Source organism: Oryx dammah, unplaced genomic scaffold, assembly GCF_014754425.2.
Source record: "Oryx dammah isolate SB20612 unplaced genomic scaffold, SCBI_Odam_1.1 HiC_scaffold_27, whole genome shotgun sequence".
Classification (NCBI taxonomy): Eukaryota; Metazoa; Chordata; class Mammalia; order Artiodactyla; family Bovidae; genus Oryx; species Oryx dammah.
Window position 1 is genome coordinate 74,088,687 of NW_024070211.1, and position 12,876 is coordinate 74,101,562.

General features: G+C 40.1%; 1 protein-coding gene across 1 annotated transcript in view; it reads right to left on the bottom strand.

Annotated features, from left to right (window-relative positions):
• The window catches only part of ZRANB3 (zinc finger RANBP2-type containing 3), a 282,932-nt gene extending 270,335 nt beyond the window's left edge, over window positions 1-12,597 (bottom strand). Inside the window, exon 1 of the mRNA XM_040228505.1 lies at window positions 12,339-12,597. The gene's annotated coding sequence lies outside the window, so the exon portion shown is untranslated. The remainder of the gene's footprint in view (window positions 1-12,338) is intronic.
• Between the last annotated feature and the right edge of the window lie 279 nt (window positions 12,598-12,876).

Sequence of the window (12,876 nt, forward strand, 5' to 3'; positions counted from 1 at the left end):
GCTTTGACTAGATGGACCTTTGTCGGCAAGGTAATGTCTCTGTTTTTCAATACGTTGTCTTGGTTTGTCATAGCTTTTCTTCCAAGGAGCAAGTGCCATTCAATTTCATGGTTGCTGTCACCATTTGCAATGATTTTGGAGCCCAAGAAAATAAAGTGTCACTGTTTCCATTGTGTCCCATCTATTTTCCATGAAGTAATGGGACCAGATGCCATGATCTTGGTTTCCTGAATGTTGGATTGTAAGCCAGCTTTTTCACTCTCCTCTTTAATTTTCATCAAGAAGTTCTTTAGTTCCTTTTTGCTTTCTGCCATGAGAGTGATATTATCTGCATATCTGAGGTTATTGGTAATTCTCCATGCAATCTTGATTCCAGCTTGTGCTTCATCCAGCCCTATCACATGATGTACTCAAATATAAGTTAAATAAGCTGGTGACAATACACAGCATTGGCGTACTCCTTTCCCAATTTGGAAGCAGTCCATTAGTTTCATGTCCAGTCCTGTTGCTTCTTCACCCGCATACAGGTTTCTCAGGAGGCAACTAAGGTGGTCTGGTATTCCCATCTCTCTATGAATTTTACAGTTTGTTGTGATCCACACAGTTAAAGGCTTTAACGTAGTCAATAAAGCAGATGCTTTTCCAGAACTGTCTTAATTGTTCTATGATCCACTGGATGTTGGCAATTTGATCTCTGATTCCTTTGCCTTTTCTAAATCTAGCTAGAACATCTGGAAGTTCTTGGTTCACATACTATTGAGCTGGAGCCTAGCTTGGAGAATTTTGAACATTACTTTGCTAGCATATGAAATGAGAGCAATTGTGCAGTAGTTTAGAGCATCCTTTGGCATTGCCCTTCTTTGGGATTGGAATGAAAACTGAAATTTCCCAATCCTGTAGTCACTGCTGAGTTTTACAAATTTGCCAGCATATTGAATGTAGCACATTAATAGCATCATCTTCTAGGATTTGAAATAGCTCAGCTGAATTCCATTACATCCACTAGCTTTGTTCACAGAGATGCTTCCAAGGCCCTCATATTCAACAAGAGAGTCCGAAAAGCAGTACTTGGATGCAGTCTCAAGAATGAAGCATGATCTCTGTTTGTTTCCAAGGAAAACCATTCAATATGACAGTAATCCAAATCTATGCCCCAACCACTAATGCCAAAAAAGCTGAAGTTGAATGGTTCTATGAAGACCTAACAAAACCTTCTATCAGTTCCGTTGAGTCAGTCACTCAGTCGTGTCCGACTCTTTGTGACCCCATGAATCGCAGCATGCCAAGCCTCCTTGTCCATCACCAACTCCCAGAGTTCACTCAAACTCACGTCCATCGAGTCAGTGATGCTATCCAGCCATCTCATCCTCTGTTGTCCCCTTCTCCTCCTGCCCCCAATCTCTCCCAGCATCAGTCTTTCCCAATGAGTCAACTCTTCGCATGAGGTGGCCAAAGTACTAGAGTTTCAGCTTCAGCATCAGTCCTTCCAATGAACACTCAGGACTGATTTCCTTTAGGATGGACTGGTTGGATCTCCTTGCAGTTCAAGGGACTCTCAACAGTCTTCTCCAACACCACAGTTCAAAAGCATCAATTCTTCGGTGCTCAGCTTTCTTCACATTCCAACTTTCACATCCATACACGATCACTGGAAAAACCATAGCCTTGACTAGATAGGTCTTTGTTGGCAAAGTAATGTCTCTGCTTTTCAATATGCTATCTAGGTTGATCATAACTTTTCTTCCAAGGAGTAAGCGTCTTTTAATTTCATGGCTGCAATCAACATCTGCAGCAATTTTGGAGCCCCCCAAAATAAAAAGTCTGACACTGTTTCCACTGTTTCCCCATCTATTTCCCATGAAGTGATGGGACCAGATGCCATGATTTTGGTTTTCTGAATGTTGAGCTTTAAGCCAACTTTTTCACTCTCCTCTTTCACTTTCATCAAGAGGTAAAAGTTTTTTAGTTCCTCTCCACTTTCTGCCATAAGGGTGGTGTCATCTGCCAAGGTTATCAATATTTCTCCCAGCAATCTTGATTCCAGCTTGTGTTTCTTCCAGCCCAGCGTTTCTCATGATGTACTCTGCACAGAAGTTAAATAAGCAGGGTGACAATATACAGCCTTGACGTACTCCTTTTCCTATTTGGAACCAGTCTGTTGTTCCACGTCCAGTTCTTACTGTTGCTTTCTGACCTGCATATAGGTTTCTCAAGAGGCAGGTCAGGTGGTCCGGTATTCCCAACTCTTTCAGAATTTTCCACAGTTTATTGTGATCTTCTATAAATAACACCACAACAGATGTCCTTTTTATCAAAGGGGACGGGAATTCAAAAGTAGGAAGTTAAGAGATACCTGGAGTAACAGGCAAGTTTGGCCTTGGAGTACAAAATGAAGCAGGACAAAGGCTAACAGAGTTTTGCTAAGAGAACAAAACTTGGCAAACTTGTTTGGTCATAGCAAACACCCTCTTCCAACAACACAAGAGAAGATTCTACACATGGACATCACCACATGGCCAATACAAAACCATATTGATTATATTTTTTGCAGCCAAAGGTGGAGAAGCTCTGTACAGTCAGCAAAAACAAGACCAGGAGTTGACTGTGGCTTAGAACATGAACTCCTTATTGCAAAATTCAGACTTAAACTGAAAAAAGTAGTGAAAATCACTAGACAACTCAGGCATGACCTAAATCAAATCCCTTAAGATTATACAGTGGAAGTGACAAATAGATTCAAGGGAACAGATCTGACAGACCGAGTGCCTGAAGAACTATGGATGGAAGTTCGTTAACAATGTATGGGAGGCCGTGATCAAAACTATCTCCAAGAAAAAGAAAGGCAAAATGGCTGTCTGAGGAGGGCTTACAAACAGCTGAGAAAGAAGAGAAGCTAAAGGCAAAGGCAATGGCACCTCACTCAGTACTTTTGCCTGGAAAAATCCCATGGACAGAGGAGCCTGGAAGGCTGCAGTCCATGGGGTCGCTGAGGGTCGGACACGACTGAGTGACTTCACTTTCACTTTCATGCATTGGAGAAGGAAACGGCAACCCACTCCAGTGTTCTTGCCTGGAGAATCCCAGTGACCGGGGAGCCTAGTGGGCTGCCGTCTCTGGGGTCGCACAGAGTCGGACACGACTGAAGCGACTTAGCACCAGCAGCAGCAAAGGCAAAGGCGAAAAGGAAAGCTATATCCATCTGAATGCAGAATTCCAAAGAAAAGCAAGGAGAGATAAGAAAACCTAAAGTAAACAATGCAAAGAACTAAAGGAAAACAACACAATGGGAAATACTAGAGATTGCTTCAAGAAACTTAGAGATACCAAGGGACTATTTCATGCCAAGATGGGCACAATAAAGGACAAAAACGGTATAGACCTAACAGAAGCAGAAGATATTAAGAAGAGGTGGCAAGAACACACAGAACTGTACAAAAAAAATCTTAAGGACCCAGATAACCACAGTGATGTGATCACTCACCTAAAGCCTTACATCCTGGAGTGTGAAGTCAAGGGGGCCTTAGGAAGCACCACTCTAGTATTAGCCCAGGTCAATAAAAATAATATTAACAAAATCCAGCACCCACTAAGCACCAGACATATATTAAATGTTGTACATATATTAAGTCATTTTAGTTTAACAATGGTTTGCGATTTCCTTTGTCTCAGTTTTACAGATAAGAAAAGAAAGGCACTTGATAGTTAAGTATTCTGCCAAAGGTCACTCAAGGAGTACAAGGAAGAACTCACAATCAAGCCCTTCTCAGCCTGGAGCCCATCTTATTGACCATTACCTAATACCTTTCATAAGAGATGCTCAATATTTCTTGACCAAATATTCAATTGATATAGTGAGTAAAAAAGAAGAGGAACACATTTAGGAGATAGGGTGAATCTGAGGTACTCTGAAAAGACACAGTAGAATAAGTAGTTTACAAAGAGAAATAAAAGCATTCAGAAGTCATCAGATCCTACAGAAAGCCCATATAAAATATTAGCCTCTGTATAAAAAGTAAGTATATAATTTTAAAAATTATATGTGCTCTTAAAGTATCACCATTTAGATCTAACTCTAATAAAAACATATTTTAACAAAGCACAGAATGCCCCAATTAACCTTGACTGTACAATGAAAAATTCTGTACTCTTACTATGAAATGAAATATGCCTTTAGGTAATACTCCACATCAGTAAAAATGTCAAACTTGTATTTTGTCAAAATATAAAAGTACAGATATTGGGACTTCCTTGGTAGTCCAGTGGTCAAGACTCTGCACTTTATCTACAGAGGGAAAGGGTTCAGTTCCTGAACTGGGAGCTAAGATCCTGCATGCTACACGGTGGAGCCAAAAAATAAAAACTGCAGATATTTGTTTTTAACTTGACAAAATGACACCAAATCCATCTAATAAAAAGCAAGAAAGTGTGAGAACGGCAAGAAAATATCTAAAGAAGTGAAACCACACCATACCAGATACAAAAGCATAAAGTTACAGAAATTAAGAAAATGGGTATGGTACAAGTCAAAGAAAAGACAGAACAACCAAAGAGAAGAGAACCCAAACAAAACCAAGTATATATAAATTGTGAAACTGAAACAGGAGGGAGGTGGGCAGGGCACAACCTTTAAAAGAAGAACATCGTCTGACAACATGAAATAAACTTATTAGAACCAAATAGGTTCAAGATAGCACATATTTGACTTCCACTAGACCTTGAGCCTCAATATACATGCATTATAACATATCAACAAGCTAAATGATACATACACAGGCACCATGACAGTTCTAAGGCTAACCATAAAGGACAAAAAAATGGGCAGTGGCCCAATTCCTACAAATCCCCACTCCTTCCCCCAAATGTTTGGAATACTCCTCACACTCATTAGCCTATGAAATTATCTGATTTAGAAAAGGAAGAGGGACCAGATATCAAATTGCTAACATCTGTTGGGTCATAGACAAAGCAAGACAATTCCAGAAAGACATCTACTTCTGCTTCATTGAAAAATATCCGTGGTGGCTCAGATGGTAAAGGCGTCTGCTTGCAATACGGGAGACCCGGGTTCAATCCCTGGGTGGGGAAGATCCCTGGAGAAGGAAATGGCAACCCACTCCAGTATTCTTGCCTGGAGAATCTTATGGACGGAGGAGCCGCATAGGCTATAGTCCATGGGGTCACAAAGAGTCAGACACGACTGAGCGATGACTATGCTAAAGCCTTTGTGTAGATCACAACAAACTGTGTAAAATTCTTACCAAGAGATGGGAATACCAGACCACCTTAGCTGCCTCCTGAGAAACCTGTATGCAGGTAAAGAAGTAACAGAACTGGATATGGAACAACGAACTGGTTCCAAATTGGGAAAGGAGTACATCAAGGCTGCATATTGTCACCAGCTTATTTAACTTATATTTGAGTACATCATATGAAATTCAGGGCTGGATGAAGCACAAGCTGGAATCAAGATTGCAGGGAGAAATATCAATAATCTCAGATCTGCAGAAGACAGCACCCTTATGGCAAAACGTGAAAAGGAACTAAAGAGCCTCTTGATGAAAGTGAAAGAGGAAAGTAAAAAAGCTGGCTTAAACCTCAACATTCAAAAAACAAAGATCATAGCATCCGGTCCTGTCACTTCATGGCAAACAGATGGGGAAACAATGGAAACAGTGACAGACTTTTTCTTGGACTCCAAAATCACTGCAGATGGTGAGTGTAGCCACGAAATTAAAAGATGCTTATTCCTTGGAAGAAAAGCTATAACCAACCTAGACAGCATATTAAAAAGCAGAGATGTTACTCTGCCAACTAGGTCCATCTAGTCAAGGCTATGGTTTTTCCAGTGGTCATGTATGGATTTGAGAGTAGGACTATAAAGAAGGCTGAACATCGAAGAATTGATGCTTTTGAATTGTGGTGTTGGAGAACTCTCTTGAGAGTCCCTTGGACTGCAGGAGATCAAATCAGTCATTCCTAAAGGAAATAAAACCTGAATATTCATTGGAAGGACTGATGCTAAAGCTGAATCTCCAATCCTTTGGCCACCTGATGTGAAGAGCTGACTCATAAGAAAAGACCCTGATACTGGGAAACATTGAAGGCAGGGAAAGGGAACAAGAGAGGAGGAGATGCATCACTGACTCAATGGACATGAGTTTGAACAAGCTTTGGTAGATAGTGAAGGACAGGGAAGCCTGGTGTCATGCAGTTTATGGGGTCGCAAACAGTCGGAGACGACTGAGTGACTGAACAAAACATAAATACAAACAGACTCAAAGGATTAGATCTGTTAGACAGAGTGACTGAAGAACTAAGGATGGAGGTTTATACCACTGTATAGGAGGTGGTAACCAAAACCATCACAAAGAAAAAGAAATACAAGAAGTCAAACTGGTTATCTAAGAAGGCCTTACAAATAGCTGAGAAAAGAAGAGAAGTGAAATGCAAAGGAGAAAGAGAAAGATATACCCAACTGAATGCAGAGTTCCAGGGAACAGCATGGAGAGATAAGAAAAAGTCTTTCTTTTTAAGTGAACAATGCAAAGAAATAAAGGAAAGCAACAGAATGGGAAAGACTGGAAATATCTTCAAGAAAATTAGAGATAACAGGAGAATATTTCATGCAAAGATGGGCACATAAAGGACAGAAACAGCAAGGATCTAAGAGAAGCAGAAGAGATTAAGAAGAGGTGGCAAGAATAAAGAGAATAACTATACAAAAAAAAAAAAAGGTGTTAACAACTCAGATAACCAGACAGTGTGGTCACTCACCTAGAGCCAGACATCCAGGAGTGTGAAGTCAAGTAGGCCTTAGGAAGCATTACTACCAACAAAACTAGTGGAGTAATGGAATATGAGCTGAGCTATTTCAAATCCTAAATGATGATGCTGTGAAAGCACTGCACTCAATATGCCAGCAAACCTGGACAACTCAGCACTGGCCACAGGACTGCAAAAGGTCAGTTTTTGTTCCAATCCCAAAGAAGGGCAATGCAGAACAATGTTAAAAATACCATACAACTGCACTCATTTCACATGCTAGCAAGGTAATGTTCAAAATCCTTTAAACTAGGCTTCAGCAGTATGTGAACCAAGAACTTTCATATGTACAAGCTGGATTTAGAAAAGGCAAAGGAACCAGAGATCAAATTGCCAGCATCCGCTGGGTCACAGAAAAAGCAAGGGAACTCCAGAAAAACATCTACTTCTGATTCATTGACTACACTAAAGTCTTTGACTGTGTGGATCACAATAAACTGTGGAACATTCTTAAAGAGATGGGAATACCACATCACCTTACCTGACTCCTAGGAAACCTGTATGCAGGACAAGAAGCAACAGTTAGAAATGGACACGGAAAAACAGACTGGTTCAAAACCAGAAAAGGAGTATGTCAAGGCTATATACTGTCACTGTACTTATTTAATTTATATGCAGAGTGCATCATGGGAAATGGAATGCTAGATGAAGCACAAGCTGGGATCAAGACTTCCTGGGGAAATATCAACTTCAGATATGCAGATGATACCATATGTAGAAAGTGAAGAGGAACTAAATAGCCTCTTGATGAAAGTGAAAGAGGAGAGTAAAAAAGCTGGCTTAAAACTCAACATTCAATAAACTAAGATCATGGTATCCAGTCCCATCACTTCGTGACAAACAGATGCAGGAAAAGTGGAATCAATGGCAGATTTTATTTTCTTCGGCTCCAAAATCACTGCAGTCACAAAATTAAAAGACACTTATTCTCTGGAAGAAAAGCTATGACAAACCTACACAGTGTATTAAAAAGCAAAGACATCACTTTGCTGACAAAGGTCCATATACTCCAAGCTATGGTTTCTAGCAGTCATGTACGGATGTGAGAGTTAGACCATAAAGAATGCTGAGTGCCAAAGAAATGATGTTTTCAAATTGTGGTGTTGGAGCAGACTCTTGAGTCCCTTGTACAGCAAGATCAAAGCAAGCAATACTGAAGGTTCATTGGAATGATTGATGGTTAAGCTGAAGACCCAATACTTGCGCCACCAGATGCAAAGAGCTGACTCATTAGAAAAGACCCTGATGCTGGAAAAGATTAAGGGCAGGAGGAGAAGGGGTGACAGAATGAGATTGTTAGATGGTATCACCGATTCAATGGACATGAGTTTGAGCAAACTGTGGAAAAAAGTGAAGGACAGGGAAGCGTGGTGTGCTGCAGTTCATGGGGTGCAGCAGTGTCAGCCATGACTTAGCAACTAAACAACATAAAAACTGTCAACCCCACAGTCTGCGGCCACTGTCACCTTTTGAGATGGCCCACACTGCCTGTGGACTGTGTTTCTCTCTAAATAAATCCATTTCTTACCTATGAGTTTCTTTCTCATTCAATGCTTGCTGTGATAAGACATCAAGAACATGAGCTTTATTAATTCCTAAGATTATGTGTGCTCTCAGCTAAAAGTCTGTGGGTTCAAGTCCCACTCTGGGTTTTGGCTAGGTCCAAGTCCCAACCATGGGTTCAACTCCCAATCTGGTTACATGGTTTCAAAATCAAACGTAAAAACAAATAAAAATTGCATATACACATTATGTTTTATTATCTACTTTCTATTCATCATAAAGCTTTTTTAAGTATCACAAATAATCTAGAAACCATAAGGGAAAAGACATAAATTTCAACACTAAAATAATTTATACTATGTCACAGAAGAACAGAATTAAAAATTTTAAAACATCAAATTCAAAATGAGAGTAAAAGCAAAATACATGACGAGTTAAAAACCTATGAAGTAATTTCTTTAAAATTACTAAGAGTCTATGAAAGATAACAGTCTACTCAAAAGAGATTAAACAACAATGAACAATGTACACATAAAAGATGTTCAACATCAACCAAATTCAACCAGAAAGAATTAAATAAATGATGGATCACTTTTTACAACAGACTGAATAAAAGATGGGAAACTGGTACTCTGAAACACTGTTAGGAGGAAAGAAAACAGGCATTATCTCTCTGAAAAGCAATTTAGGAATTACAGAGTTTTGTATTAGTAAATAAATAATACAAAATCACACTATTCCTAAAAAGTTAGATTTAAGGGATAATCAGGAAAGCATAAAAAAATGATGCTCATGATAGCATTGCTTTTAAAAATTAATAGTTGATCTAGCAATCCCACTTCTGGGTGTAGAAATATTCCCAGAAATATACATATGTGTATACATATATCCAAAGGAACACATATGTCCAAAAGAACTAAACAGAGGATCTTGAAGAGACATTAACATTTACTGTAGCATTATTCACAACAGCCAATAAGTGGAAGCAACATAAACATTTACCAGCAGATGAATGGATAAATAAAATACTGAATACACAAGCAATAAAATATTAATTCAGCCTTAAAAAAGAAAAGGGAAATCCAGCCATATGCCACGACATGAACGACCCATGACAGCATGATGCTAAGTGAAATAAGCCAATCACAGAAGGACAAATACTTCATGATTTCACGTATTATGAGGCATATAAATTCATACTCTTGGAAACAGAAACTAGAATGGTGGTTGCCAAGGGCTGAGAGGCAGGAAAAGAAGAGTCAAGTTGTTCAGTAAGTAAACAGTTTCAGTTCTGTAAGATGAAAAATTTCCACAGATCTGCTGCATGACAAGGTGCATATACTTAACACTACTGTACTGTACACTTACAAGTGGTTAAAATTGTAACGTTTATATATTTTTTACCACAATTAAAAATAGTTAGGATATGGTTGTTAGAAATATACAATGTAATTCTATATCGCCATCAAAAATAATATTGATCTTCAATCATAGTCACAGTCTACTTTTTGAATCAAGAAAGCTTACAAAAGAGCAAAGCAGTCTCATACTATTCATACACGTCTGTACCTATTAAGATAGAGAACTGAAAAGATACTCATCAAAATTTAATAGAAGTATCTCTGAGCAATAGGAATACTAATAAGCTTTACTTCCTTTTTTATATTTTCCTGTGTTTTTAAATACAATGAGTATGTACTACGTGATGCCAAAGGGGAACTCAAAAGAGGAAGTGACTGCCACTATTGGTTCTAGAATCCTAGGATGAAATTTCACATTTCTCACTATATGCCTGGCACATATTGGGGAATTAATAAATAAGAGGCAGGATGAGCAGTGGTTAAGAATTCAGGAATGAGACAGAGCTGGATGTGAATCTCAGCTCCAAAGTTTGCTGACCAAGGCCTTAAAGTCTTACTGAGGGTGAGGATGGATAAAGTGGGAGGTTGGTATTAACATATGTGCTGTGCTGTGCTTAGTCGCTCAGTCATGTCTGACTCTTTGCAACCCCATGGACTGTAAGCCCACCAGGCTCCTCTGTCCATGGAATTTTCCAGGCAAGAATACTGGAGTGGGATGCCATGCCCTCTTCCAGGGGATCTTCCCAACCCATGAATCAAACCCAGGTCTCCCGCACTGCAGATGGGTTCTTTACCAGCTGAGCGACCGGGGAAGCCCACTGACATATACACATTACTATACATAAAACAGGTAACTAATAAGGGCCTATTGTATAGCATAGAGAACTCTACGCAATACTCTGTAATGACCTAAAGGGGAAAAAATTTAAGAGTGGATATATGTACATGCGTAACTGACTCACCTTGCTGTACAGGAGAAACTAACGCAACATACTCCAATAAAAGAAATTTTTAGTCTTCATTGAGCTCCAATTTCTTCACCTTTAAAATGTCACTGAACAATCCTTGCAGATTGCTGAAGGGGACACTCTTGAAAGCACTTAACACCATTCCTGGCTCAGAGGAAATAGTCAATAAAATGAAAGCCATCATTACTATTTATTGACTTCATTTACACTGGAAGCACTCAAAAAAAAAAAAAAAAGCATCTTTAGAAGAACTTTCTGCTAAATTATAAGAAATTCCCGATTAGCATTAAAAAGAGGCAACACTTTACCTGGAGGACCCAGAACACTGTTTTCCTGAAAAGTGTGATGACATTCCTGTATCTACCAGTGTTACACTATAAAATTTACCATCTAGTTGATGTATAAACACCACTCATAAGTCTAGGACACAAACCTGTGTTTGAAGTAAAAAAAAAAAAAAAAAAAACCACAGAGAAAATATGCTTAGTTTAGTCCACAGGTAGAATGAAAAAACTAGCAAAACATGACTAATGAAGATCTGACTTAGAGATAGAACAAGTAACCCTACCATTAATTTTGTTTGGCATCTGTCTTCCTCACTACTTTTGGATAAGGAGCCTGTCTTTTTGGCACTGCTATTCCTAAATTTGGCATAGTGCCTGGTTGGCCTGGGTTTAATTGCTCAGTCTTGTCGGACTCTTTGCAACCCCATGCACTGCAGCCCGCCAGGCTCCTCTGTCCATTGGATTCTCCACGAGAATACAAGAGTGGGTAGCCTGTCCCTTCCTTCTCCAGCGGATCTTCCCAGCCCAGGCGTGAAACCCAGGTCTCCCGCACTGCAGGCAGATTCTTTACAGTCTGCACCACCAGGAAGGCAGCATAGTGCCTAACACAGTATTAAATTCTCAATAAATATTTACAATATAATTTCTAAGACAAAGTTTCAGTGAAAGAAGAGAGAAAATTGAATAAGAACTTATCGGAGAAAGTCTGTCAAAATGATGATGAAAGCCATCAGGCTTGGGGAGGGAGTCCTGTTTTTGGAGGGGTCGGGGGTACGACCTTGCCTGATACCACCTTCTGCATTGCCTTTGATCGATGAGTTATCCAAGGAACCTCAAAGGGAACGTTCAACGGTAAACACACACAACTTAGCACCCGGACAAGGGCACAAACAGGGCCTAGTGTGTTCAACTTGTTAGGCTTTTGGCTCCAACGCCTTTCTAATGATCTGTATACATCAGGGTACTATAGTTGGCATTCTGTCGACACTTGTTTAATGTTTGCCTTACTAAAAAAAAAAGTAATGCGACTATTCTCGAGTATCAATCATGAGCCCTTCTGCAGTTTTTCTTGGAACCAGCCTTTAGAAGTTGGTTTGTAAAAATGGGAAGACTTCGCTCAGAACTTCTGAGTCGGTTCCTTTTAGTCAAACTGAAGACGTGAAGGTTTTAGAGGCACACTCCCCAAATTTATGCGTGCAATCTAATATTTGGCAAGTCAAAAGACAAGTGAGACTCCGGGATTGACAAGGAGGCTGGAGAACGGCATCTTGGACTTTGGAACTACCCCCATCCCATTTTACCCACTCTTTCTTAAAATGCAATTAAATTCTGTTCGACTTCCTATCACTCACGCAAGAAACTATCAACTATCCCGCCACGCCACTCCCGGACGACCACACCTGGTGTATCCGCTGCAGAATCTCCAACTCCCGCCACTGGTTTGGCCTGTGTCCGTCCCAAAGCGGAAGTGACTTCAAAGGGACAAACTGAAAGTAATAGAGTGCAAATAGCAGGAATCTAAAACCCCTACCACGTTCCGAGAAAATACTCTTCCCCGACTCTCTTTTCCAACCCTTCTCGCTCTTCTATTACGGTGGCGAAAAGGCTTCACCTCAGCCCTGAGGTTATTTCCCAGCCCTAAACTCCACATCATTCAGAAGTATATTCTTTTTCTTTGGCCGATGAGGCGGCGTGGGTATCTCCCATGAACTACAATTCCCGTCAGGCCCCGCGGGAAGCAAACTGAGGAAAGGATATGGGCGGGGACAAAGCATTTTGGGAGCTGTAGTCGGCTGCAAGCCGAAAAGGGTAATCACCCCGCCTTTCTCCATTGAGACTGGAGAAACCAGGTGTTGGTCTTAGAGCCCGTTACCGCTGAGAGGAGGAGCCAAATCCTTCAGCAGTATTCCCCACCTCCAACCACATGGAGGACGAAAA